We start from the raw sequence: 26,792 nt of genomic DNA, 5'->3' as shown, positions 1-26,792 counted from the left end.
ACGTCTCTTGTAGGGCTTTGATATCTGCGGTGCCTATGAATTCCCTCCAAATAGGGTCATCCACTTTGTTCCTTAACCCTGCGATGTTCTATGTTCCTATCTTGATGTATCTATTATCTCTGGGGGCATCCCTACCAACTGGTTGGCTATCTGGGCTATTTTCTAGATCTTTACCATTACCAAGCTCATGGGCAATGTGGAACGGTACCCTGTTATCCACACTTAAAATCCCGTTCTCCGAGGCCGAATTTGCGGGGGAGACGGGGTTGATCTTGTTTCCTTTACCAGTTCCTGGTGCTATTCCCGCCTGTTGTCAATCGACCCAGCCCAGGTCGGACAGGCAGGCATACTGGTTTGACATTGGGATGTTATAGAGATTGTCTAGTGGATAGGGGATTTGGGCATAGTTGTGAGTGTAACCAACATTCATGCCATTGCCCCTAAACCTGTCAACGTGGTGTTTAATGTCATAGTTATGTCTGCCTCCTCTTCTCTGGGCTAGGATCCACCCCTACTCACCATCCCTATCCCAGCTGTGGGGGTTCCTTTCCCTAGGTCCCTCTGGCCTCATTTCACCTCTGTGGTGGTTCTGATCTTGAAGCCAACTCCATCTACTATCCTGCTGTTCATTGGGCATGTAAAAATAAGACAGGGGCCTAACCGTGACTGAAGTACCTTTATTATTATTACGAGGATTCCCCGACAGATATAATCCGCGATGCGGGAATCCTCAAAGGTCACTACTATACAGTCTCCCTGTGTTCTTTTCCTGTTATGTCCTACCCATGGCGTTCTCTCAACCATTAGGATATTGCCACAAAGATTTGGGGGTAAAGGGTAATTGTTAGTTAACCAGTGGCATACCTTATTTTTGATTCAGAAAAGGGGGTGGTGATGAACAGAGTGTCTGAAATAAGCAGACCACTCTTACCCAGTCCAAAGATCAGGGCTTGATCCATCACCGTTATTTATCTCACTGCACCATCCCAGCTCAGAACCTGGCTATATGCAAATCAGTCTGTCCCTGGCCCATGCATCATGGGAACAGGGCAGACTAAACTACCAAGCCAATTCTTCACCAGAAAGGAGACAAGCTACCGGGGGTTCTATATTAGGGGGGACCAGTTCTGTTACCCCCGTCAAGATAATCACATAAGAAGAGTCATCTGGTGGTAGATGAATGTTTCGCCGTATCAAATTCTTTTGGGTTGGTGCTGAGTCAGGTTTTGGGGTAGGGATGACAGGGTGTTTTGGGTTAACTTGATCACTGGGCTTATTTACTATTGGAGTTTGGGTACTAACTTTGTTAATCGCATGATTAGGGGGATTAAGTGCCTGGTTCTTTGGTGTCTTATTTTTTACCGCTGCTGAGCACTTAGCCGCGGGTCGAGATTTACTGGCTGGAGCGGTATCATTAGTAGTCCTATTGACATAGCTGCTATCATGAAACCTTATGTCCTTATGTATATCGTGAAGCACTTTTTCAATACCATGAAGCCTGGCTTCTAGGGGGGCGAGTAGGGTTTTGATGATTTTAGTTATGGTGCACCCTATGGGCTCTGCCTCTTTGTCAACCACCCCTGATGTATCAACCCTCAGCGTGTCGACAATGATGCTGTCCTCGAGGATGTCCGCCAGGGAGTTATCCAGGATGGTATCATTAATAATAGTAAGGGGTAAGCTAGCGGTCTCTAGATGAACTACTTCCATCCCAGTTTTCTCCCCAGTAAGTTCATTACCAGGATCACTCGACTCTACCGATTCACCTTTCTCGTTTAAATCATCACTAGTATTCCCAGATGGGTTGGCACGAGTTTTCTTAGCTCCAGTGGTGTTAACATTAGGCTGCTTTCGTTTAGGGATTGCCCCCTCCCTCTTCCCCCTCCTTTGTTCGTGTGTGGACGCTACCTGAAGATCTACCTGAGGGTCTAGCTGGCTGTGCTCCAAACTAGACCCTATTGGGTTATGTACCTCAGCCTGGAGGTCGAGGGGTGATGGGTCTAATAAGCCTGGTTGACTACAGTTCTTATTATGAATATCAGCGAGGACCTGTACAGTGTTGGGTATGAGTAATGAAGTATCAGGTGTGCCGGCGGAGCCAATAAGACCCAGAGACGATCTTTTGGATAATGCCAATTCTTGGAAAACCCTTCTTTCCATAAGTACGATCTCTTGATTGATTAAAGAATTGGTACGCACAATAAAATCCTCTAATGTTCCAGTCAATTTTTTCCCGCCCGCCGCTGCCATGCTTCTAGTTTCGCGGCACTCCATGTGCCTCTGCAGTACAGAAAAAGGAGACAGCGAGGTCCACAAACACTGTGCTCTCAGGGGGGTTTCAATAAAGCAACAATTGTTAGGCTCGAAATTCCCAAGCTGGAAAAGCAACAATAGCAAGTATAAAACACTTGCGCAGCAGAAAATGCAACCCCTATCTCTAGAGCGCAACCAAGAGCCTTGGCCCAGTCCAGTCTCTTCCGGCCTCTGACGGCCGCAGACGGTCTCGCCCTTGTACCGGGCTTCTCCCGGGACGCTCCCCCGCGCTCCCGCGCATCGGTGATTGAGGCCTGTGAAATATAGGTGGAAGTGACACAAGGGGGGCGGAGCAAGCAGGGAGAGCAGCCCAGGTGTTTCAGGTCAGGCTGTCAGGGGCTCCTGGGAAATGGAGTCCCTGACCACACCGCTCGCAGCCCTGCTCCTCCAACCACTCAGCCCAGTTCAATAGTTCACAAAGTCTCTGCCCCTCCTTCTTAGTTCCAGCTCACAGAGGGAGCCGCGAAGCGGGACCCGCGAAGCGGGTCTGGCGAGGTATGGCGTTTTCAGTGGTAACACCTGGGCAAAGGCAGCAGTCCAGTCCTCAGTCGACCGGCAGGTAAGCAGCGTTTAGAATCCCAGGAAGCACTTAAAAAGCGTCAGGTTTTGATGGCGAAAATGGGGGGCGGGGCAAGCAGGGAGAGCGGCCCAGGTGTTTCAGGTCAGGCTGTCAGGGGCACCTGGGAAATGGAGTCCCTGACCACACCGCTCGCAGCCCTGCTCCTCCAACCACTCAGCCCAGTTCAATAGTGCATGAAGTCTCTGCCCCTCCTTCTCAGTTCCAGCTTCAAAGGGAGGCGCGAAGGGGGACCCGCGAAGCGGGTCCGGCGAGGTGTGGCGTTTTCAGTGGTAACACCCGGGCAAAGGACAGAGTCCAGCCCTCAGTCGACCGGCAGGTAAGCAGCGTTTAGAATCCCCATTTTGTGCCTCGGTAGAAGTGAGGCTGAAGAAGTCAGAAGAACAAGTGTGCAAAACATATAAAGGAGGCGGGGTAGAAATATCCTGATCCTCTAGACCTGTTTAGGGGACACCTAGGGCTCAAAACAAAAAACATTTAAACCTGGCAGGTGCGCGCATGGTGCGCGGATTCTGCCGTAAAAAAATATAATAAACATAACGGAGCTTCTTTTACAATTATCCCCCGGGGGGGCCAAATCCTGGGGGCAAATTTAAAAAATGTATGGGGGCCCAGAGGGGCCCCCTAGCCCCGGGGACCGCCACCCCCCAAGGCTATAAAATAAATGGTTGGGGGGCTCCAAGGCCCCCCCTGCAAAATTTGTGGTGGGGGCCTCAACGACCCCCCAAACCCTGGGGACCACCACCCTCCAGGGATTTCTGTATTGTGGGAGGGGGGCTGCGTGGCCCCCCTCCTCGAGCCCTTGAGGGCCCTGGGGACCGCCACCCCCCAGGGATTTCTGTATTGTGGGAGGGGGGCTGCGTGGCCCCCCTCCTCGAGCCCTTGAGGGCCCTGGGGACCACCACCCCTCAGGACCATCTTCTGCAGTGTCCCGGGGTGCCTACCCTGGGACACTGCTGTTTGCTATTAGAGGGTGGGAGTCTTGCGGCTCTCGCTCTCCCATTGCAAACTTAGGGGCCAATTAGGATCACGGATGGACCTGCGTCCGTCCGCGACCCCGGAGCTGGAGGGAACGTCCGCAGGGGCTGCGGCGTTCCCTCCAGTGCAATTAGGATGTGACCTTCACCCTGGCGGTCACATCCTCAATATTTAACATTGCGGCGGGTGCTGCTTTAAGCAGCAACCGCCGTAAGGTTAAATATGCATGCTTCGCATTTGCATGCACAAAGCAGCAGGCACCGCGTGGTGCCTGCCACTTTGTGCATGCAAATGCAGGGGGGTACCATAGATAGCCCCCATGTGCACCCCCTACCCCCCGTCACCCTGGGGGCCCGCAACGGGCCCCCAAAGAAAACACAGTATGCCTTTCCACGGCAGAGAAGCCGCCGCGGAAAGGCATTTGTTCTGCCCCATCCTAATATGGCTGGCGGTGTCCGCATCCATATTAGAGCTAGCGACCGCGGCGGAAAAGCGGTGGACAGTCTTCCTGACCCCCCAGCCATCCTAATCTGGCGGGGGGTCTTTGAAAGCTCCGCAGTGGTTTTTCCGCATCCTCCAGGCCGGGGAACACTTCCGCCGGCCCGGAGGATGCGGAAAAAACGCTATCCTAATCGGCCCCTTGGTTTGGATTTTGAAAGAGAGAGCAGCGAAGTCTGTTCTCTTTTTCAATCTCCAAACCTGATTGCTTTTCGACATGCATGTTAGCAGCTCCCCATGTGGAAAAGTAATGCACTGGCACAGCACTGGGGCTCCCCCCATGGTTCCCAATGTTTTTTATAAGCCCCAGGGGATGGGGTCCCCAAGGATATTAGAAATTACTGATAGGGGCTATTTTTTTACGGTACAATTAAAAGTTGCACACCCAGAGCGGCGCCCAGTGCGGCCCCCTGGTGTGCACATGTTGGATGCACGACTCATATTCTGTAGGGTGTGCGACCCCACCACATTTGGTACACAACTTCTATGCGTTTGGGAGCCGGCATTGCTTTTTCCCATGGGGAGCTGCTAACATGCAGCTCCCCATGTGGAAAATCAATCTGGTTTGGATTTTGAAAGAGAGAAGAGATTTAGAGAACGCCTCTAATTTTGCAGGGGGGCCTTGGAGCCCCCCCAACCATTTTTTAAAGCCCCGGGGGTGGCTCTCACACTTGCATAGCAAACAGAAATGTTGAAAAAATCTTCTGGTAAGATAACAAAGGATTTTGAAGTCCATTTTTGCAGTTTTTGTTGTAGTTTATTGCCGTTAAAGTGGCGACAATTTTAACACCGTCTTAGTAAATATACCCCTAAGTTTTGTAATGTCGACAATCCTGTCTCCCATTTAAATAGGCACAAAGTATTTATTGAATTGCATCGTAAATCGTGAAGCAACACTGCTTAATTGTGATTGATAAAGAATTGAAAGAGCTGTGTACTTCTTTTACTCATAATGTGCATAGGGGGAGATTTACATGTTCATTGCGTTACTATTGCATCACTTTTAAGATTGGAAAAGTGATGCGAAAGTGGAGCAAGGGGCTTGTAAATGTGCTACAGAGTGTTCTGTCTTACTTTGCTTTCCTTTCTTTCATGTAGAGGATCCTGGGTAAATATAACGGTTTCTGTAAAGTCAGTAGCTTTCAACCCTACCCACAAACTGCTTACTGCCTGTTACCATAGTAACAGTTCATGGAACACTTAAGTGAGCACAGAGGTTAGAAGTTCACCACACAATGTTGCTAATCGAAACAGTTACTGTGCTGGAGTTTTGAAAGGTTTCCATAGGAACCATTAGTCGTAGCTATAGACTCTGGTAAAGAGCTGATAAAGAGTTAGCCTCAGTATTATACTTCTAGTTATAAACATCTTTTCTATTTTCAAATGTTTTCTAACTATATGATTATCACAATAATTTGCAGTGAAATGTTGTCAGAAAAAGAAGACATATATACTTTTTTAAAATTAACTTTTATTAAAACAACAATAAATAACTAAAAAGGTAACTTTAAGATAACAATATAATAAATAACTAGAAATATAACTTTAACAAAACAATATAATAATCAAAATGTGATATGGACTCCAATAGAAGTAGGGTAGGTAATCTAAAAGTGTCATCACCGATGACATCAGTGATGTCATCAGTGATGTAATTTGAGATGTCATCATTGATGTCATCAGTGATGTCACTGACCATGCCATGAATGATGTTATATGTGACATCATCAGCAGTAGATTTCGGGCGTGCAAGTTATACTTAGTACAACTAACTATAACGGAGGAATTTCAATGGTTTTGTATGAGTGAAATGTCCAGCTACCTATACCACCCCTGAAACCTATGGTTTTTTCAGTGAATTTCTAAGGTTTTTTAAATGATAATTCCTAACTATAACCTGCCTGAAACTTATATTCTTTCAGTGAAATTCAAAGGTTTTTTAAAAGATAATTCCTTAGTATAACTTAATAATTGTATGTGTATTTAAAAAAAATATTTCGAGATTTGTAAGAAAAAAAAATCTAAAATTAGAATATTTCCACATTTATTTTACTGATAAATATGCACTCATGGCTGAAAGACTGACCGTTTTCACCCATGTAAACACTCTTAGATGATAAACTATACACAACCTTCATATTAAAATGTGCAAGGTTTCCTATGCGAGGATATATATTACTCTTTGAGACTCTTTACTAAAAGTCTTTTATTGTTTTTACCCTTTTACTTTTAGAACAACAGACCTATTGTCCTACTATTCATCATTGCAATAAGAAAGAATTTAGCTAGGCATAATTCACAGTAGGTCAGTAACACAGTGCAAATGACTTAAAACAAACAAACCACCAAATTATAAAATATGGCTATGCACTTATATATATATCAAAACATATTTCATTTTATTGTTTCGTATTTAGCTCAAATTTTAACTTTTATAGTTTTTATATTTCATTTACAACAATATAATTGTACATCTATAATATACAATAGACCTAAAGATGATGGAGGCAGTGCGGCAGGTGTCAACTACGCGCATTTCGGCATACGTGCCTTCATCAGGTAGCCGTCTATTGCACTAAAATAAATTAAACATACAATCAAATTTATAAATCATTATTTGATTATTGTTAGGTGGTTGCATGTAACATAATAGAAACTTCAGAGATATTTGCAACATAACCTTTATGGGTTTCAATTCATAGTGTCAGTTTTAGTGATCCTTTAACCAGTTGCCAAACTACATAACATATATTTACATTTATCCTAAAAATTACTCAGCTACTTCTTAGCTCATCTTTTTACACGTATTTAGGAGATATATAAAAAGAAGACACACAGTCATTACCCCACCAGAAATCATTGTGAAATATCACTTTCAAAACCTGGAAAACGTTATAACACAAAATTACAAAAAATCCAAATCTATTTACATTGTGCCTAACAGTGAAACCATATGTTCTCTACAATTATATATACATACTGGCTTTTTGAACTTATATATAAGAAACATTGCCTTTTTAGATCTTACTTGCATTCATCATTGCCCAGAGAGATTCATATTTTAAAAAACGCAACTGTAACTTATTGCTTTAGGGGGAGAGCTATGGATGCAGACTCAGAGAGAGAAAAGTTTGTGCGATCTTACCATATATAAATAAATTGATGCTTGTATTCGGATTTTCACTGAAATTTTTTCAGAACATGTACAGAACATATGGTTTCACTGTTAGGCACAATGTAAATAGATTTGGATTTTTTGTAATTTTGTGTTATAACGTTTTCCAGATTTTGAAAGTGATATTTCACAATGATTTCTGGTGGGGTAATGACAGGGTGTCTTCTTTTTATATATCTCCTAAATACATGTAAAAAGATGAGCTAAAAAGTACTTTATATATTTTTAAAGGATCACTAAAACTGACACTATGAATTGCAACCCAAAAAGGTTATGTTGCAAATATCTCTGAAGTTTATATTATGTTACATGCAACCACCTAATAATAATCAAATAATGATTTATCAATTTGATTGTATGTTTAATTTTTTTTAGTGCAATAGACGGCTACCTGATGAAGGCACGTATGCCGAAACGGGCGTAGTTGACACCTGCCGCACTGCCTCCATCATCTTTACGTCTATTGTATATTATGGATGTACAATTATATTGTTGTAAATGAAATATAAAAACTATAAAAGTTAAAATATGAGTTAAATACGAAACAATAAAATGAAATATGTTTTGATATATATATGAGTGCATAGCCATTTTTTATAATATGGTGGTTTGTTTGTTTTAAGTCATTTGCACTTCAGAGAAATATATTACTGACCTACTATGAATTATGCCTAGCTAAATTCTTTCTTATTGCATATTTTCCCTATGTTTAGCTAGTCGTTATATAGGGGTCCCTTGTTTTCTAAAAAAACTACTATTCATCATTGACAGCATTTGCACACACTCAAAAAATAACCCAATTTCCGTATTTATCCACACTTTAAAATAAATACAGAGAGGAAAATACTTTTCTGTCTGTATTTCTCTGTAAAAATCAATAAAAACATAAATCAAGGAGCCCTACTTATACTTTAAGAATATTTTCAATTTAATTAGCAGTAATTAACATGTAAGTGTGGTAAAAGTATGACGCAGCACCTATAATACCCCACTTTCAAGAACAGCGTTCACTGTTCAATTCCAAACTCTATCAGCATCTTAGCCCACCACTATCTCACTGTAGGTAACACCTTGCTTAATCTTTCCAAAGCCCCAAACGCCGGCACACCTTTCTGGGGGTAGCTTTACGCTTTACAAATGCTGGCATTTTTTTAATTAAAAAGCATAGTGATAACAAATTTTAATACGTTCTTTTTATTGTAAATTATATATATTTTTATATCTTCGATTTAGATGTTTTTAATCATGAGAATGCAAAGGACACAGTTTTCCGGGTAACACTTTTTAAACTCTCCAATGTATGTAGATAATAAGGACCTTATACGTGTTACAATGGAAATCAAAACCTTTACACCTTCACAGTTTGTAACTTATTCCAACACGAGCACAAGTAAAACAGTTAAAACGTGAGCACGTGTAAACTGTAAAACATGACAACTACATAGGTGAAGCCGAATCTTCCTTTTATAGACTACCAAACAACCAAAAACTATAGAAATTACACCTATTGTGCGATTAGTTTAGTTTTCATGAGTTATTTCTGCATCACCAATCTTAATGCAGGTTCCCTTTTCTAGCATAGGATTTTTGCTTTGCGTCAACAAACATTTTCCGAAGTTGTAAATTGTTTCATTATGGCATAGTAGATAGTTATAACTTGTGGCTATTTGTCAATATTTAAACATTTATATCTAGAAAAAAGTGTGATTGCATGTTTTTCCCTTTTTCTCTGTAACATCAGCAGCTTATTTTCAGAAACAGATAAATTACAACAAACATTGCTCCTTTTCTGCCTCCTTTCAGCTTATATATTGTGACTTTCTATATTATAATATTGACACTGTACTTCGCTTCAGAGTTGTGGTGACCCGTCGGTGTAAACCCTAAACATTTACAATCAACGTCACCACCTTCCAGTTGTTAGGGTGTTTTCCCCTAGTGGTATATACTGTTAATAAGTATATTATAATATTAACAGTTATGCTAATCTCAGTGGACTTCACGACCCGTCGTAACAAAGAGTAAAGATATATAAGCAACGTCACCAGCTTCTGGGGCCTCATTTATGAAAAGTGACGCATCCTTGCGGAAACGCAAGGGTGCGTCACTTTTCCGTACGACACGCTGCGTCAGAAACTTGCGGCGCGGATGCGTCATATCTACGGAATGACGCACCGTGCCGCAAGCGGAGGCGCAAGGCGGGGAAAAGTCACGCAGACGCGGCCGTCCTGACGTAGCGAAAAGACACGCAAGTGCGGTAAAAATGCCGTAAGTCGCATTTGCGGAACGGCGCACGTGTACGCATCGCTGCGTCACTATTACGTTGCGTCAGAATCCGGAAAACGCCAAAAACACGCGCATCTATCACCTAATTCTCCCGCAAATGGAAAAAATTGCCACCATGGAGCCTGAAGGACAGAGTAGCAGCCAAGGAAACCTGCCACATGGCAGCCAGGATGCCCAGCCTGCAACACAGGGAGAAACTCTTGGAAAGAGGAAGCGCAAAACAAATTTCAGTGCTGAGGAGAACGATACACTGATAAGTGAGGTAACAGACCACCAGCACCAGCTGTTTGCCAGTTCCAAATTGCCACTAGCCAAAAAAGAGGCCATTTGGCTGGACATATTGACCAAGGTGAACAGTGTGGGTCAATCTAGGCGGACAGTCATTGACCTAAAAAAACGGTGGAATGATATCAAGCGCCGCACTAAAGAAAAAATGGCCAAAAACCGGAAAGACTCTGGGCTTACAGGAGGAGGCAGCCCATCACAACAAGAAGAGCTGGATGACCTTGAGGAGCGTGTTGCAGCGGTCATCCCAGAGGAGTTGGTCGTTGGAATCCCAGGGCAGGACAGTGCACTGCATGAGGAACTGGAAGAGACACAGGAAGACACACAGGGTAAGTCCCTACAAGGGGAAATGTGCAAATAAGGTAATGTTGTGCTGTGCAGAAAGTAAGGTGGGTGGTTCAATTACTGACGTGTTGTGGAAAGCAGGGTCTACAAAATGTATTGTACCACGGACATGCACATGTTACATTTGGGAAACAGCTACCCCTGTGCAAGTAAACATATATGTCCAAAGTGAAGTCCCAGCCCACTGCTGCACCTGACAAGTGCCACACGCAGGTGCAAAGATATCACTACCCTCCTGAAAAGAAAATCACACAACATCCTGCAACAGACCGAGTGTCACACTTGTATGACTTGGACTGCTACCACTGTGCTGGCAGGATGTAATTTTGTTCATGTAGTGGTGCCACAATGTGCCACACCCACAATAATAGGCCACAGACAGCCATCTAACATAGTACAACATATCATGTCATTGCATCATTCCCACATTAAAGTGTCAGAAAGCGCACTTCCAGGGCTGTTGCTAAGGGTATACCCAGAAACATCTATGCCCAATTGACAATGTACAATAGGAACATCAAAATGTAACTATCATGCTGCGCAACAAAGATATGCATACACAGGGTCTGTGTAAGGCATGCAAACCTGAATTAAAACGTAATCTCCCCTCCATGATAAAACCAACATATCTCTTTTGCATTCAAGTGGACACATAGAAAGGTTAAAAATCTGTTCATGACTGCATCATGCACGAATGTGTCCTTTCCATGCACACAAACACTGATCCCCTGCACAGCTGGACCCCCTGCAACATGGTGCAAGTCTGCCTGGGTTGGCGCATGCCAAGCATTGTGTACCTGTGTTGTTGTGACAGGTGTGCTGCTGAGTATGGCCATGGGCCTGGTCACGATAATGTAGTTGTCGTAGTACATGGTCAACCTTGGCACATTAGAGTGCCTGCTCATTCTGAGTGTACCAGTGTATGGGTTAACAATGCCTCTTTGATGATTGTCGTGCTGCAACATGCAGGTGACACAGAAGTTGTCAGTGACAGTGATGGTGATGTCTGTAGCAGAGTTATGTCCTGGCAGGTGAGGTGGCATACAGGGTTGAAGGTGAGGAGGTACCTGACATTGTATACTTGCAGTGTTCAAGAGGAATAAACCTTTGTTCACAGTGTGTACCTGAGGCAGTCAAATGCAAACAGCGTACAGTATGGTAGCCGTTGTGTCATGCGATGACCATTTCAATGTATGCTGCACAATGTCAACTATGCAATGCATGTGTTCAAAAATAATATATACAAATTCTACTTCTTTGTGACACAATTATGTTGTGATTGAAGTCATACATGTGGTAATGTGTGTCACTATGTGAAAAAAATAAATATTTACAAATGTGAAAGAGTAATAAAAATGTTGTGCATTTATGTGTCAAACAATAACAATTGGTAGTGTCATGGGGGATATATGTCTGAACTATTATTTGGATAGGTGTACATCATGAGAAATATGGGGTAACATCACAGATTATGAACCAATGCTGTGTACTTAATTTTTGGCTATGATAAATGGTGTGTGCAGCACTCACAAATCTGACTCCATTGTGTGTGTTGTGGTTGTTCATAAAGGTATTGAATGCTTCAGGTCTGGGTGTGTGGTGACAAGGAAACTCAATCCATGTACTCACTGAACTTTGAACAGTGTATTTAAAGTCTCCGCTGTGAAACACCTACTCTACAGTTGCAACATGCCAAGTATGAACAATGAATGAAATGGAATGTCATGACACGGCATGTTTTGGTATAATGTATGTGCCTTTTTGTACAAGAGTGTCACACCTGTTGTCCATGGGGGCACAATGTCAAACATTGGCAATTGTGGAGGGAGAGCTGTGAGTTAACAAATGCAGGACAGAACAATCAATGTCTCATGGTTGCAGGGATGTGTGTGTGAGTGTGTGCAGCAAAACATATAGAGGCCCATTCACAGAATGAACTCAAGACTCAATTCTAATCTTACTACTATATAGTAATTCACAGCATGCACTTACTACTTTTTCACATTCACACAATGAACGTAATACTTTTGGCATTCACAGAAGTAACGATTTTGCCTAAAGTGTCTCTGAAGACAGACTTAAGATAGAGTAAAGGCAAAATCCTAACTCCTGTGAATACCAAAAGTACTAAGTTCATTATGTGAATGCCCAAAGTACTAAGGGCCTTATTTATGAAGGCCTTGCGCCGCCGGTGCGTCACTTTTTCCCATCTTAAAAGTGACGCACCGGCGGCGCAAGGCCTTCATAAATAAGGCCCTAAGTGTATTCTATCAACACCAAAAAAGTATCAAGTTTACTATTGAGTTTCAAGTTTGTTTTGCAAATCTGGAACACATTGAGGGAAGTCACATCTCAAAGATGTGTCCCAGTTCTCTGCAGCCTATGCAACCCTGCCTTTGTGTCACGTGAAAGGAATCCGCCAGCCAGGCTCACTACTCTGAGTCAATCACAATGCTGTGAAGTGTTGGTGTCACTTGTAATAGTAAGTGGGACAATACATGCTGGAATGTTGGCCATGTTTGCCATGGATCCAGAAATGCAGCCTGTATACCTAACATGGAAGTGGGTATTACTGCTCTGGTCATCATGGGTGGTACCTGAGTCACCTTGGCAATATGCACATGAGCCACATTATGTAAGATGGCCCCTACCCACCCTCCCATGCCATGATGACATATAGCATTATCACATCAGTCACTCATCCCTTCGGTCTCCATAATAAGTCATTTCAGTTCTCTCATCTGAGCCCACAATCCACATATGGTCTATGAACTACCACTAAGGCCACCACCCCTGTGTTCATGTGTTCCGTCATCACTGAATATTGTAAGTCGCAATTAGCCTACTCCATGTCAGCCGCTGTGCAAGCCCACAGCAGACGGATGTACATGGTGTGCTGAAGCCACGCCTATGGGAAGTCCGAATGTGCCCATCTGGGTCTCAAATGCAATCATTTCCAGCAGCAACTGATATACAGTCATTCACTGATGCAGCTCAGCCAGCCTCCATGCACTCATACATGGAAAACATTTGAGAATGACAACAGGCCTTTCCAAACATGACCCACAGACATTGCACATGCCTACACTGCTGACAAACCTCTAACACCACCCTGGTGTCAAACACAGCCTACACCAACGTTACTGCAAGTGAAAGTCACACCTGGATACACAACTGTGCATACCACACCTCCACACTCTGCAAGCCTAACAAACAGCACTACAGGGACACGGCATGATAGAGCACTGATCTCTAAGAAGCAAGAGGCACCAGCAGATACCTTTGGAAGAAATGTATAAACACCAAGACACCTGGGGCCTTATTTATGAAGGACTTGCGCCGCTGGTGCGTCACTTTTAACATGGGAAAAAGTGACGCATCGGCGGCGCAAGTCCTTCATGAATAAGGCCCCTGAAATGTAAAACACATACATGGCCCCAATGAGGGAGAACCACAAAAAAACAATCCTACATAATGGAAATTCCTGCCAACTAGGCAAGGTCCTGCATTTATACAAGAACCTATGCTGCAAAGCCACAGACATCACCCTGGCACTACAGACCTGTGATAAGTGTCCAACAAAGTTCACCATAAACAACAACAATTTCACTACAATAACTTTCCCGTACACATGAGATGCCACAGGCAGCACCACCCACACCTCTCACAACACAACAGCCATACTACCATACCCACCGGGACACCAGTCACAGCTCAATGCACACCCTCAAACATGAGATACAGCCACCTATGGGATCAGTACAGCCCTGTCCTCATTATATCAACAACAGCACCAATATCACCATATTCACAGCCACAGGTGACATCTCCACCCTCCGGGACCAGGAGCTGTGAGTGTGCTCCAACACAGACTAACAGCACACAGATTTGCCACACTACATGATGCAGGATTCTAAGGAACATTGCTTAACTGGGTCACTCACCCCACCAAGAGGTTCAAGGATCAGACGGACAACCTTCGCCTTCAAATGCACTTAATTCCAATGCTGAATGCAAGAGGGACCATCTATGTGTCTGACCCCTGTCAACATCAACAGGGCTGCCTCAGCACCATTTGAAACCAAACACAGCCTCAACATTGTATCCATTGCTGATGACAGACTACTCATACTCTCTCACACCTAAGACTACACCAACTAAACACATGAAAAACAGTGAGGAATGCAGTACGTCCCAGTCTGCATCAACCACAGCTGCATGTAATCAAAATCAGAGAATACCGAATTCTGTGTCCTTGGAACAACTCCTTCAGCATGTGAAAACACATGTTGCATCTACCACTCTGATGGGAAGGGGCTGCCACTAACGCTCAAAGAGATACGTCTTGATGAGTCCTCTGAATGGGAGTAGGTCCTGGGTGTGCCGTAGATGGCCTGGGAGTGCAAGGTCTTGGCGGTGAGGTAGGACAGGGAACTGCTGCTGGAGGTTGGTCATCAGATGCGGTGGACAGCGGTGAGGGGGAGGCTGGTGGAGTGGACGTGGCGTGTGGGGGTGTAGAAGGTGAGTCTGCTGCACATGTAGGGTTGCCCGGCCTAATGGAGTGCATTGTGTGTCTGGTTGTGGAGCTTCAAGCTGATCCACTTGCTGATGGGGAACCAGTGTAGGTCTCACATTTGGGGGATGATGTTGCTGCGGTGGGGGACGTTGACAATCAATGAGCCGTAAGTGCATTGGATGTGTTGCAGTAGTAGTAGGTCTATTTCAGGGAATCCTGCCTACAGTGCATTGCAGTAGTCCAGTCTGCTGGTGCTCAGGGCCTGTGTCACAGTTATTTTTGTCTGGGGTGGGGATCCACTTGTGGATCCTGCATAGCATGTGGAGGCAGTTGTAGCATGAGGGGAAGATGGCGTTGACCTGCTCAGACATGGAGAGGGAGGAGTACTGGAAGTATTGTAAGTTGCGTGTATGGTCAGTGAGTGTTGTTGCTGTTCCCAGTGTGGTTGCCCGACAGGAGTAGTCCCAGGCTCAGGGTGTGGGTCCGAGGATGATGACCTGTGTCATCTCCAAGTACAGTTTCACACTGCTGCTCCTCATCCAGTTGGTGAGGGACTTCATTTCCACGTGGAGGTTTGTTCATGGTGTGTGTGGGTCCCTGGTGATGGAGTGCAAAATGCCACATGCACTTCCTACTGTGCTGGAATGTGTCCCCAATACACACCAACTAAACAGACATCAGGACATGCACTCAAGTAGAATGTTGCAAGTGTGCAAGCACTGTCTGCCCATGTGCCATGTTTTTTTGTAAAGTTCGTATCCATCAAATGATTAATGCCATGTCACTTTTTGTACACATGAGTGATGATGTGTCGCTTGAGCTTTGACATGTTGAAACACAGCAAAGTCAAAAATGGTAGATGACTCTAAATTGTGCATTTGTACACCACATGTCAGACATGATCATAAACCTACATCTATTTTTGATTTCAGGCCATGGTACACCTAATCTGGAGCTGGAAGCCATGTTTGAAACGGACAATGAGGGTGGTGAAAGTGTAACAAGTATGGGCCCAGAAATCATCCAGGACATAATACAATCACTACAAACTTCCCCTCCACCCACAAGAAGGCAAAGCAGCCCAGTGGGATCTCCGGTTGGCCAACAGGGAAGCACTCCTATGCCACCTCCCACAACATCTGTGCCTCACCAGTCGCCAAACACACTAAATACATTTGAACAGCGTGTAGTGGATGTGCAGAGTCAGTTGGCACAGGAGGTGCGTAAGGGCATTGAGAGCATGGCAGGGACCCTAGAGGGAGTGCTCCGGTGCCTAACCTCAAATCCTGCAAGTGCGGAAACTGGTAGCACCACTGAAGCACCACCACGCACTTTGTTTGACGCCATGACAGAAATTTCAGAAGTCATGCAGCAGAGACACAGACTAATGCCCACCACAAGTGCCAGCTCTGAGGTGGCCAACACTCTGAAGGAAATACAGGACACCCTCAAACAAATGACAGCCAAACAGGATGAATACCTCACTAAATTGGCTAACTATCAACGAGATGTGACAGCTGTGCTTGAGAGCCAGCAAATAATGCTGAAGGCATTTATGCGGTACCTGATGGGCATTGAACATGTTCCAGGTCCAACACCATCAACATCTGCAGTCCATGAAGTGGCTATGCCTACTGTGTCGACTGCCCCACTGGTCACACCATCAGCTGTGACAAACCCATCTGATGAAGATGAATCTGAAGATTTCCCAGTCCTCCGCAGAACAATGCGTTAGAAGCACATATTGTCAGTGTTATATCTTTGTAATGATGTAATGTTCTATGGTCTCTGTGCTCACAGGATTCCAGAGTGTGGAATCCAGGGGGCAGTACACAGATAAACAGTTACTGTGAGAGTTGGTCCTTGGATCTCCCTGTGGTTGTTACTTTGAATAAACTACATTTTCTTCTACAATCCACTGTACTTCAAGTCATTACAGTCAGGAGTCGGATTTTCCTTCACGAGCAATTGTTGTCATCACAAACTACATGTTCCACAAACCCTGTGATCTGGGTGGAGTACATAAGGGTGGAACCTACGGAGAAAGACGTAGGATTAATTTTGTACCTGACCCGTAGGTGGAGTAGGAGGTTCATCCTTGGGAGTGCGTGTTCCTTGTGTTTCCTTGTCTTGGTCCTCTCTCCTGCTCCATGACAAACAGCATCAAGAGGTCCCTCCTAGACGCCACAGCAAAATCCACACAATCCTCAAAGTCGGTCACACTGCCAATCCATAGACAATATACATTGCTTCATTTCCAGAAACAATGTTCCACAACACACTAGCTGCCACACTCCACTATGGCATGCGGCAAGGTAATACACCACACTGGATTGTCTCCTCCCTTGCAGACCAGAGCAGATGATTCTGCATAACACATTTCACTGTACAACACACAGAGTACTGATGCTGAGTCCCTCAGTGACTGTCCATCAGTACCTTTGTCTACTATGTGTACATGGCCCCACTTGCTGAGAACATCAGTGGACATGGACTCTGCATATTACCCTACGCCTAATACACCCAGCTCTGCCTCTCCCTCACCAAGGTACACAACATCACAGGACACAACTAACCACAATGGATGCAAGATGTGCCAACAAGTATGTGCCTCAGCTGGACAAATCTCCATTTGTTGTCAAAAGAGGACATCACCCTCACAACAACCACTACCACATGGGACTATACCTGGGGGTACCCTGGGCTGGATAAACAGTTCACCACTCATATGTCTAACACAAACTATACATTGTACAGAACACATCCCTCACCCTGTATGGATACTAGTAGTATCCTCACCATAGTACTTCACCCTCTGCAAACTGTGCAAGAGCATCAAAATTATTGTCAACTGATGCATTGATTAGACCTGCCACACATCCATCTTCATCATCCGGTTCTATGTTAATGGCCTCAATATCAGTATCAAAAATACCCTCCGGACAAAATTGATTAACGTCCAGACAACCGTAGGTAGACGTTCCCAGTGGCTCCCATGATTATACCACTACCGCCAGCACATACAGGAGCACTACTGCATCCACACCCATACAGATATACTGACACTAAAGGAGTTCACACACGCCTACACAGTCAGCCACAACCCTGGGCAAGCAAACCTCTACCAATGAATCTGCTTCTAGGCCCACAAGACATACGTCTGCAATACAGACCTAGCCATGGTCACATTTCCCTGCATCTACATAGCCAGCTTGTTAACCAGCTTTCTTTTCCACTTGCAGGAAAGACGTGGGTCATACTGGCCCTCAGCATTGTGAAACACTGCAAACATTGAGCTACAGTCTCAATACCAGGTGGCCCAATTAATGACGGCCATTGTGCCATCTGACCCTCACTTGTTGTGACGTTGTGTGACGCCTAACCCTGCCTAATAGTCATCATCCATCACCAAGGCACATGGTCATGCGATAATGCAGCATGCATCAAATCTGACCCTTACACGCCTTGTTCTGCGTTACAGGCATGTGCAATGGGTGTTGCTGGGTGCCTTGCCAACAACATCCATTTGCTGTTCACACTGGCCCAGATGTAATAGGAACATGAAATGGTAAGCTTTGTCCAGAAATACACTGACCCAAGGCAGGCTTGACGAAGGCTCAATGTTGAGAATTATGAAGAAGTCTACTTGTCTCACCTTTATCACACAATGCAGTACATATTGTAAGAGGAGGAGCCCGTTGTGATGATTGATTAACTGAGAGGTGTCCGTTCATGTACAAGTCTGATGGTCCCCGCAAGGCAGACACACTTGCCCCATTGTGCAAAGGTGACTGCGTTAGCGAAGAACAGGACATTGTACAACAGTGATGGTGAGAACAACAGGACTGCGCTGTATCTTGCAGACATGGCACGGTCCTGCCCTCCCTCCTGCAAAAGGGTAGCGCAACTGGAAGGGCTGCTGTGCTCCACTATGGCGAAACGTAATGAAAGACGTCCCACAATCTTTACACATGATTGTTGTTCACATGGGCTCACCTGAGACGCATTAGCTAAAGTCCCTCAAGGGTGAGTATTGGCCTGTATGAATTAGTGATAGTGTAAGAACAACTGGCTTAGAATAGCCAACACGTAATGGTAATCTCAGATATGAGATCATTGTTGACATTCCTTGTCCAGCAAGGATAACGCTCACCCAGAACTTATTTCACAACTTCATATGCCTACAAGTCAGAGTCATTGTGAAAGATAAATATGATTTATTTGCAAAAAAAGTTCACACTAAATAAAATCTATGCTAAACTACACTACACTTATCAAAACTATAAATCACATCCTAAACTAAGCTAATCTAAGGCGCTAACATCTACACTTATCTTGTCTAACTTATCCTATACCTACCTCACACATACTACACAGCACACAGATGACCCCCCACCCCCTATTCAACAATCACACATCAGGCACACATACACTTAATCTAAACACATACTAATTAACCTATCTAACTAAACAAGTATATATATTTTTTTTTATTTTTTTTATTTTTTTAAACATTTAACATACACTATACATCAACCCCCCACCCACTCCTAATAACTTAACACTTATCCTAACACTATTCCTAAGTACTAAAACTATCCTAAAAAATATCTGACTACTTTAACATTTAAACAAGAACAAGGTCCGTAACTTGACAGGTGGTACACCATGTCATCAACAACCACAGTTCTGCAATGTCGTTATTCCTGCTCGTCCATTTGAGCAATGGTGGCCTTCAGGTCAGCAACCATGGACAGCAGGGTGGCCAGCTGCAGCTGCATGCCCGCAACCTGCAAAGTCAACTCCTTTTGGCCCTTTTCAAAAGTGTCCATCTTGGCCTCTATTTTGTCTATCTTGGCCATCAGGAGCACACCGTCAATATCAGCCTGCGCACAAGCCTGTTTAGGTGGGGCTACTGCAGCTCCACCTGTCATTGTCCCAAGGGCCTGTGCAATGTTGGTTCCTGATTTAGGATGAGTGCTTGTCACTGGGCTCAGATTAGAGACATGTCCAGATGTGGAACAACCTGCTGATCCTGCAGATTGACTGTCCATTTGGGGGTCTACATCTACATGTGAGCCAGTTGCTGGTCAAGACTCAATGTGTGACCTTTTCCCCTTTAGCTTCCTGCTCCGCATTTTGCATGGGGAAGTGGGAGTTGGTGATCTCCAGGCCCCTTCAGCACGTAAAGCATCATGTCGGCGTCCCATCTGTCGGAATGCACGACCAACATTGCGTATGTGTCTGTATCTTTCCAGACGGATGCGATACAGCCTCTCCTCATCTTGTGACATGTTGTCTGTAATGGAGCAATGACATCCACATCAGTCTGCACTTACACATTGACACCTGTACACATGCACATTATGCGATCTTCAGAACATTTTGGCAAGGGCCTATCGTTAACAGGGCATCTATTTCAAAGCATGGGGTCATCATCATCGATTGTCATACACAGGGATGCTAAGTGATGTTGCGTAATACCTAAGATGATAATCACTGTAGATGACATGTAAGGCATCAATACATATGAGATGGTACATTCAAATGCATTTGTCCTGGGCATGAACCCAATGCCCCCCATTCACATATGCAAGCTCCTTCTCAACATGATGCAAGAGCATCTGTGTGCAGGCAAGTTATCTCTCGGCATTGTAATTTGACACTTCATACGCAGATACAAAGCAAGGTATAGGGACCATCAGCACTGTATGCTGCACAAGGCAACACACATGTGAAAAGCACCATGTAAACAAAACATGGGCACATTAGCATTGTATTGGAAGGAGAAACACAGGTGTGCACTGCAATAGATTTGGGGACTGACTCCTATCATGTGACTCTTGTACATGGGGTGCTGCTTGGGAGTAAATATGTGGTGTGTTTTCACACAAGGAAACACACACTGCACAACACTTCCATGGTAGACGCTTCTTGACAGGGGACAACATATAGACAGCATCAAGGGCTGGTATGTGGATTGACTATGCATGATCATTGATGCAATGCAAATTTAAGCACATGTACATCATACCATATCAACTACTGATGTCAATAGGGAATTGTGCCGGTGACCCTTTCAGTAGCATAGGTAAGTGCATGACTGTTGTGCTAATTAATGATGGACTTGCAGCACTGTTCCATCCCTATTACAATGGCAAGTACTGACACACGTGGGGCACAAGCAAGTTGAACTTGTAGGAGGAATATCTATGTACTACTACAATGAGCATGTCTCATGTAGCCATGGTATGAATACACTGACTGTCACGTACCCCAAGGGTCCTTGCTCAGCACAACAGTCTTCGACATCTCCATAAGCACACTTGCCACCATTGCATGCACACACCACCACAACATAATATCCAATGCCAATGACACCCATCTGGTACTGTGCCTCACCCAAGACCCAGCCACAACCAAACACAACCAACATGAAGGAAAGATAGCCACTGCAGAATGGAAGAAGGTCAGTCAGCAGATACTGTAGACACACAATACAGAGGTTCTCAGCCTTGGCTAATCAACTAGCACCAGGGACGCCGCCTATTGGTCCACAACAATGGTCACTGCAACAACACCCACGGACCATACACCCCACTTGGGATTTTTCCAGGTCTACTCACTCACAACTAACAAACAAGTGGACATCATGTCATCCTTCTGAATTTTCACCCTGCGCATGGTCCAATAGATATTCAGGTGTATCACCATGGGAACGTGTGAGACGGTCACCCAGGCCATCATCGACACCCAACTGTACAAGGGGAATGCCCCATACACAGGAATCAATGCCCGACTTCACTTAGAACTACTACCCATAGTGAAAGCATCGGCACAACTCTTCTACGACATCCTTCATCACTGCAGCATTTCTACAGGCCAAAATGACCAACACTGGATCACCGTCAACACAAGGATCACGTTGAGGCTCCTCACACACACACACACACACACACACATGACATGGGCCCAGAATGACTCCTCAAGGGGCTCTTGTTCTCTGATCCTACCGGCCACCTCTGCTCCACCAGCCTCCCACTAGCCACCATAACAAGGATTCACTGCTCCACCACTGGAGGTAGATCTCCCTCCTACCTGGCTACAAAGACATGAAACACCCTTGGGGCACAACTACGACAGACCAGGACCATCTTACCTTCATTTAATAACTGAAGACCTAACTATTTCATGAGTAGCAGCACACCCCCTCCCTTCAGTGACTTGAGACCCTCACACCTGAGTATGGTGCTCTATGGAGGGCTAGATGTATTTTTTGAATGTGGTCTATTTTTGTGTGATGTATACTTACAGCAGCACAATTAGTGTTACTGTGTACCATGCACACTGTAACACCTCATACATGTGACCCTAATATTTGTGTTCATGCATTTCCACATGGTGCCATTGAGTCATTGACACTTCCATGCACATGTGATGTGTAAACAGGATGCATGCAAGAATGATGCATTTCGACTGTCTGCATACATGTCATGCATGAGGAGACATTGTAAGCATACAGACAAAGATAGTAATGATTTCACACTCACCAGTGGCCTTAGGATCCTTGAAGGACTCCACCTCTTCCCTTGTGTATGGTGGTGGCCCACCTACAAGTGAAAGACAATATACCAGAATGTCAGCGTATGCAGCATATTTCCACACAGTACAGACATTACATGAGAGTCAGTTGTATCCTCAAGATTGGTTTACGTGCGTCCCATGAGTCAACGTAAATCAGACAACAGTCTATGGCTAACTGCTTCACATGTGAAGCACACTCTTGCACTGCATGTATTACACACATGTGATCCCTTGTTTGTGTTGTCACATTGAGATGGCATTTGCTAAAAAACTGCACACTAGGTCCATTGAGAAAATATGTCATTGTCATGTAGATGTATGTGATTGTGCTTTGAAGAATGTATTTCAACCGTATGGGATACCTTCCTGTACGTCAATGGTCAAACTGCATACACATGTGTTGTTGTGTGCTGCACAATGCAGCTGCACACAGGGAAATATGACATACATGGATACATTTATACTTCACTCCCTGTGGCGCCTCACTTACACCTCCCCAGGGCAGGCATGTGCTTTTTGCGCTGCCTCACACTCGTACATCTCTGGCCTTATCTTCATAGGTCTTGCGCCGCCAGAGCGTTACTTTGACACATGTTAATGAGTGTTGCTGCGGCGCCAGAAGGCCTTCATTACAGAGGGCCCTGGTGCATTGACTAAGGTCCATGGATGTTGGTGTGAAGATGGCAAAGAACACACATTGCACGCCCTTTTGACACATAACAATGCATTGAAAGTGCTGACCTTTATCATGCATCATTATGCCTCAATGAGCGGCATAGTCCAGCATGGTGAAGATCAATCTTGCTTGTGCGTTACCACTACGTCAGTAGAGGCCATGTGTATCATGCCTTTTGTGAATTGCTAAGTCTGACAATTGCAGGATTTTGCCGTTGGAGCATTTCAAACTGACTACGTCCATGGCTTAGGATGTATGACACATTTTGCATTTACGGAATTTGAACATTTTTGTGAACAACAATTTGCCATAGCATGTTGGTACTTGCAAATTTGCTATTAGTTAAGTGCTATGGGCCTCATTTATGACTTTTTGCCGTAGGGAAGCGTAGCAGGCCTTCCAGCTGCGCTTCCCTATGGCAAAAGAAAAGGGCAGAAATGCGCCATATCTATTAGATACGGCGCATTCCTGTCCTTTTCCCCTGCGCTGGTGCACAATGTGCTGCCTGCGCCAGCACAGGCACCCTTGCACAATGGTGCAAGGGTGGCTGCGTTGCGGGGAAGATCATTTTTGTACAGGAAGGTAAACCTTTCAGTACAAAAATAAGCACAAGAGCCTTTTCCTCTTTCTATGTGTGCTGCAGAATGCAGCACACATGGAAAAAGGAAATACGAGGAGAAATAATGACATTTCTCCCAGTTGCGCATCCCTTACGCCTCCCCTGGGGAGGCGTAAGCTTTTGGCACTGCTTCAGAGGTACGATTTCTGGTACATGTGGGGCAGTGTCAAAAGGGCATGGTTGTTGCTGGGAACGCCCCCAGCAACACCCATTGCACGCCCCTTTAACGCAGAACACTGCGTACTGCTGCCTGATAAATACCACGCAGGCTTCTGCGCCACAGAACATCATGAAAAGTGATTTTTCGATGGCGCAAGGGGCCGCATTAATGATGGCCTATGTATGTGTTATTTTTGTGTATCAAATCATGTTTCAGATGTCGCTAATTGACAACAACCTGTATTTGATGGTAAGTAGCTATTTTAGGTAAATATGCTCCATTGCACATTTTTGAAGGTGCCAGGTGATGCACACACATGGCCATAGTGCATGGATGTGCACCATATGCACACACATCATTATGATGGGTCCAGCAGGGTTTTTTTGAGAAACACCTGCACCCTTTGGAGAAATCACAATGGCTGATTTGCTATTACAGTATTTATTGAAAAGTGATTCCTATGTCCCTCCTGGGCCATGGGAATGAATTTTGATTGATCCCTTACTTACATATTAGACAATGCAAAGTAGCAACTATGGGAGATTATCGTATTCCTACAAAGTAGTGATTTTTCTTTATACATACCATTTTGCAAAGAAAAAAAAGCAATTACATTAGAACCTACATTTATTTGTTTAGAAAGGGTTTGTTGATAGATATGGCCCTATGTCTGACTTTACAGGGGCACAAGGGGATCATCAGTGAGGCCCCTGTGGTTTGACATTTGGTTTGCTTTACCTTAGGATACCGTTGTGAATACATGAAATAAATATATATTGACTTACCAATTGTTCCATCAACCTCAATGCCAAGGTGGTCCAGGAGATCCTGCTCACGGTTTATGAGGTCTGCCCACCGGTGTTTGTACTGTCTGAGGGTCCGGTCCACTCCAAACATTCTCAACATCTGGTACCGGACCCTCTCCCACCTGAGCTTCCTTTCTTGGGTTGGGTAACCCTGCACTACCCTGCCTCCACTCCCAATCATATTTGGGAGGAAGTGGAGTATCAGCCACAGTAGCCCGCCATACTCCTTCTCACTGAGGTTCCTAGACCTGGGTGGCATTGTGACAAAGCACAAGCCACGCTGTGTAAATGCCACAAATAAAATTTTGCTGGCACAGAAATACAAAAAATACACAATTTCTCCACTTAACAGTACACTACTCCCCCTATTCCTAACTATGTAACAACCCCTAAACAGAACAGTAATCCCCCTATGAAAAAAGTTTTAAAACCCCTAAACAGACAGACACCCCTTGACACACAAGACACAGTTAGACAATACACAACACTACAGCCACTATTTGGACACACTTACCAAGACACACACTGTAAAACAACTGCAGGACAGGACAAAACTCTCAAGCACTTTCCAAACACACTCCTACACCTCTCAGAGACTACAAAGGAGTGAAATAGAAAGTGAAAGTATCATATAACTTCCTGTTTGTGAGCAGGGCAGGCTGGGAGGCTAGGTACATCATTTCCTGTTGCGATGCGACTCGTTTCCGCAAATGCGACATTTTTTGACATGCGAACATTACCGATTTCTGTCGCATCGTTATTTTAAGCATGGTACACTGATAATACATTTTCCCTTACGGTGCGACCTGTTATCGTGGGAGCGTCATTATTGTGATGCGACCAAATCATTATTGTGTCGCATAGTTATTTGAAGCATGGGTGACTGATGCCATATATTTCCATGAAGGTGCGACCAGTTGCAGTAGAAGCGTCACTATTGGCATGCGACTGAAACCTATTTATGTCGCATCGCTGATTAGACGCCGGGTACACTGATGACATATTTTCCATTACGGTGCGACCTGTTATCGTGGGAGCGTCATTATTGTGATGCGACCAAATCATTATTGTGTCGCATAGTTATTTGAAGCATGGGTGACTGATGCCATATATTTCCATGAAGGTGCGACCAGTTGCAGTAGAAACGTCACTATTGGCATGCGACTAAAACCTATTTATGTCGCATCGCTGATTAGACGCCGGGTACACTGATGACATATTTTCCATTACGGTGCGACCTGTTATCGTGGGAGCGTCATTATTGTGATGCGACCAAATCATTATTGTGTCGCATAGTTATTTGAAGCATGGGTGACTGATGCCATATATTTCCATGAAGGTGCGACCAGTTGCAGTAGAAGCGTCACTATTGGCATGCGACTGAAACCTATTTATGTCGCATCGCTGATTAGACGCCGGGTACACTGATGACATATTTTCCATTACGGTGCGACCTTTTATCGTGGGAGCGTCATTATTGTGATGCGACCAAATCATTATTGTGTCGCATCGTTATTTGAAGCATGGGTGACTGATGCCATATATTTCCATGAAGGTGCGACCAGTTGCAGTAGAAGCGTCACTATTGGCATGCGACTGAAACCTATTTATGTCGCATCGCTGATTAGACGCCGGGTACACTGATGACATATTTTCCATTACGGTGCGACCTGTTATCGTGGGATGGTCATTATTGTGATGCGACCAAATCATTATTGTGTCGCATCGTTATTTGAAGCATGGGTGACTGATGCCATATATTTCCATGAAGGTGCGACCAGTTGCAGTAGAAGCGTCACTATTGGCATGCGACTGAAACCTATTTATGTCGCATCGCTGATTAGACGCCGGGTACACTGATGACATATTTTCCATTATGGTGCGACCTGTTATCGTGGGAGCGTCATTATTGTGATGCGACCAAATCATTATTGTGTCGCATCGTTATTTGAAGCATGGGTGACTGATGCCATA

The sequence above is a fragment of the Lissotriton vulgaris genome, chromosome 3_1 (assembly GCF_964263255.1).
Source record: "Lissotriton vulgaris chromosome 3_1, aLisVul1.2, whole genome shotgun sequence".
NCBI classification, from domain to species: domain Eukaryota; kingdom Metazoa; phylum Chordata; class Amphibia; order Caudata; family Salamandridae; genus Lissotriton; species Lissotriton vulgaris.
The sequence above is the reverse complement of the archived record's forward strand: the minus strand, read 5'-3'. Positions refer to the sequence as shown.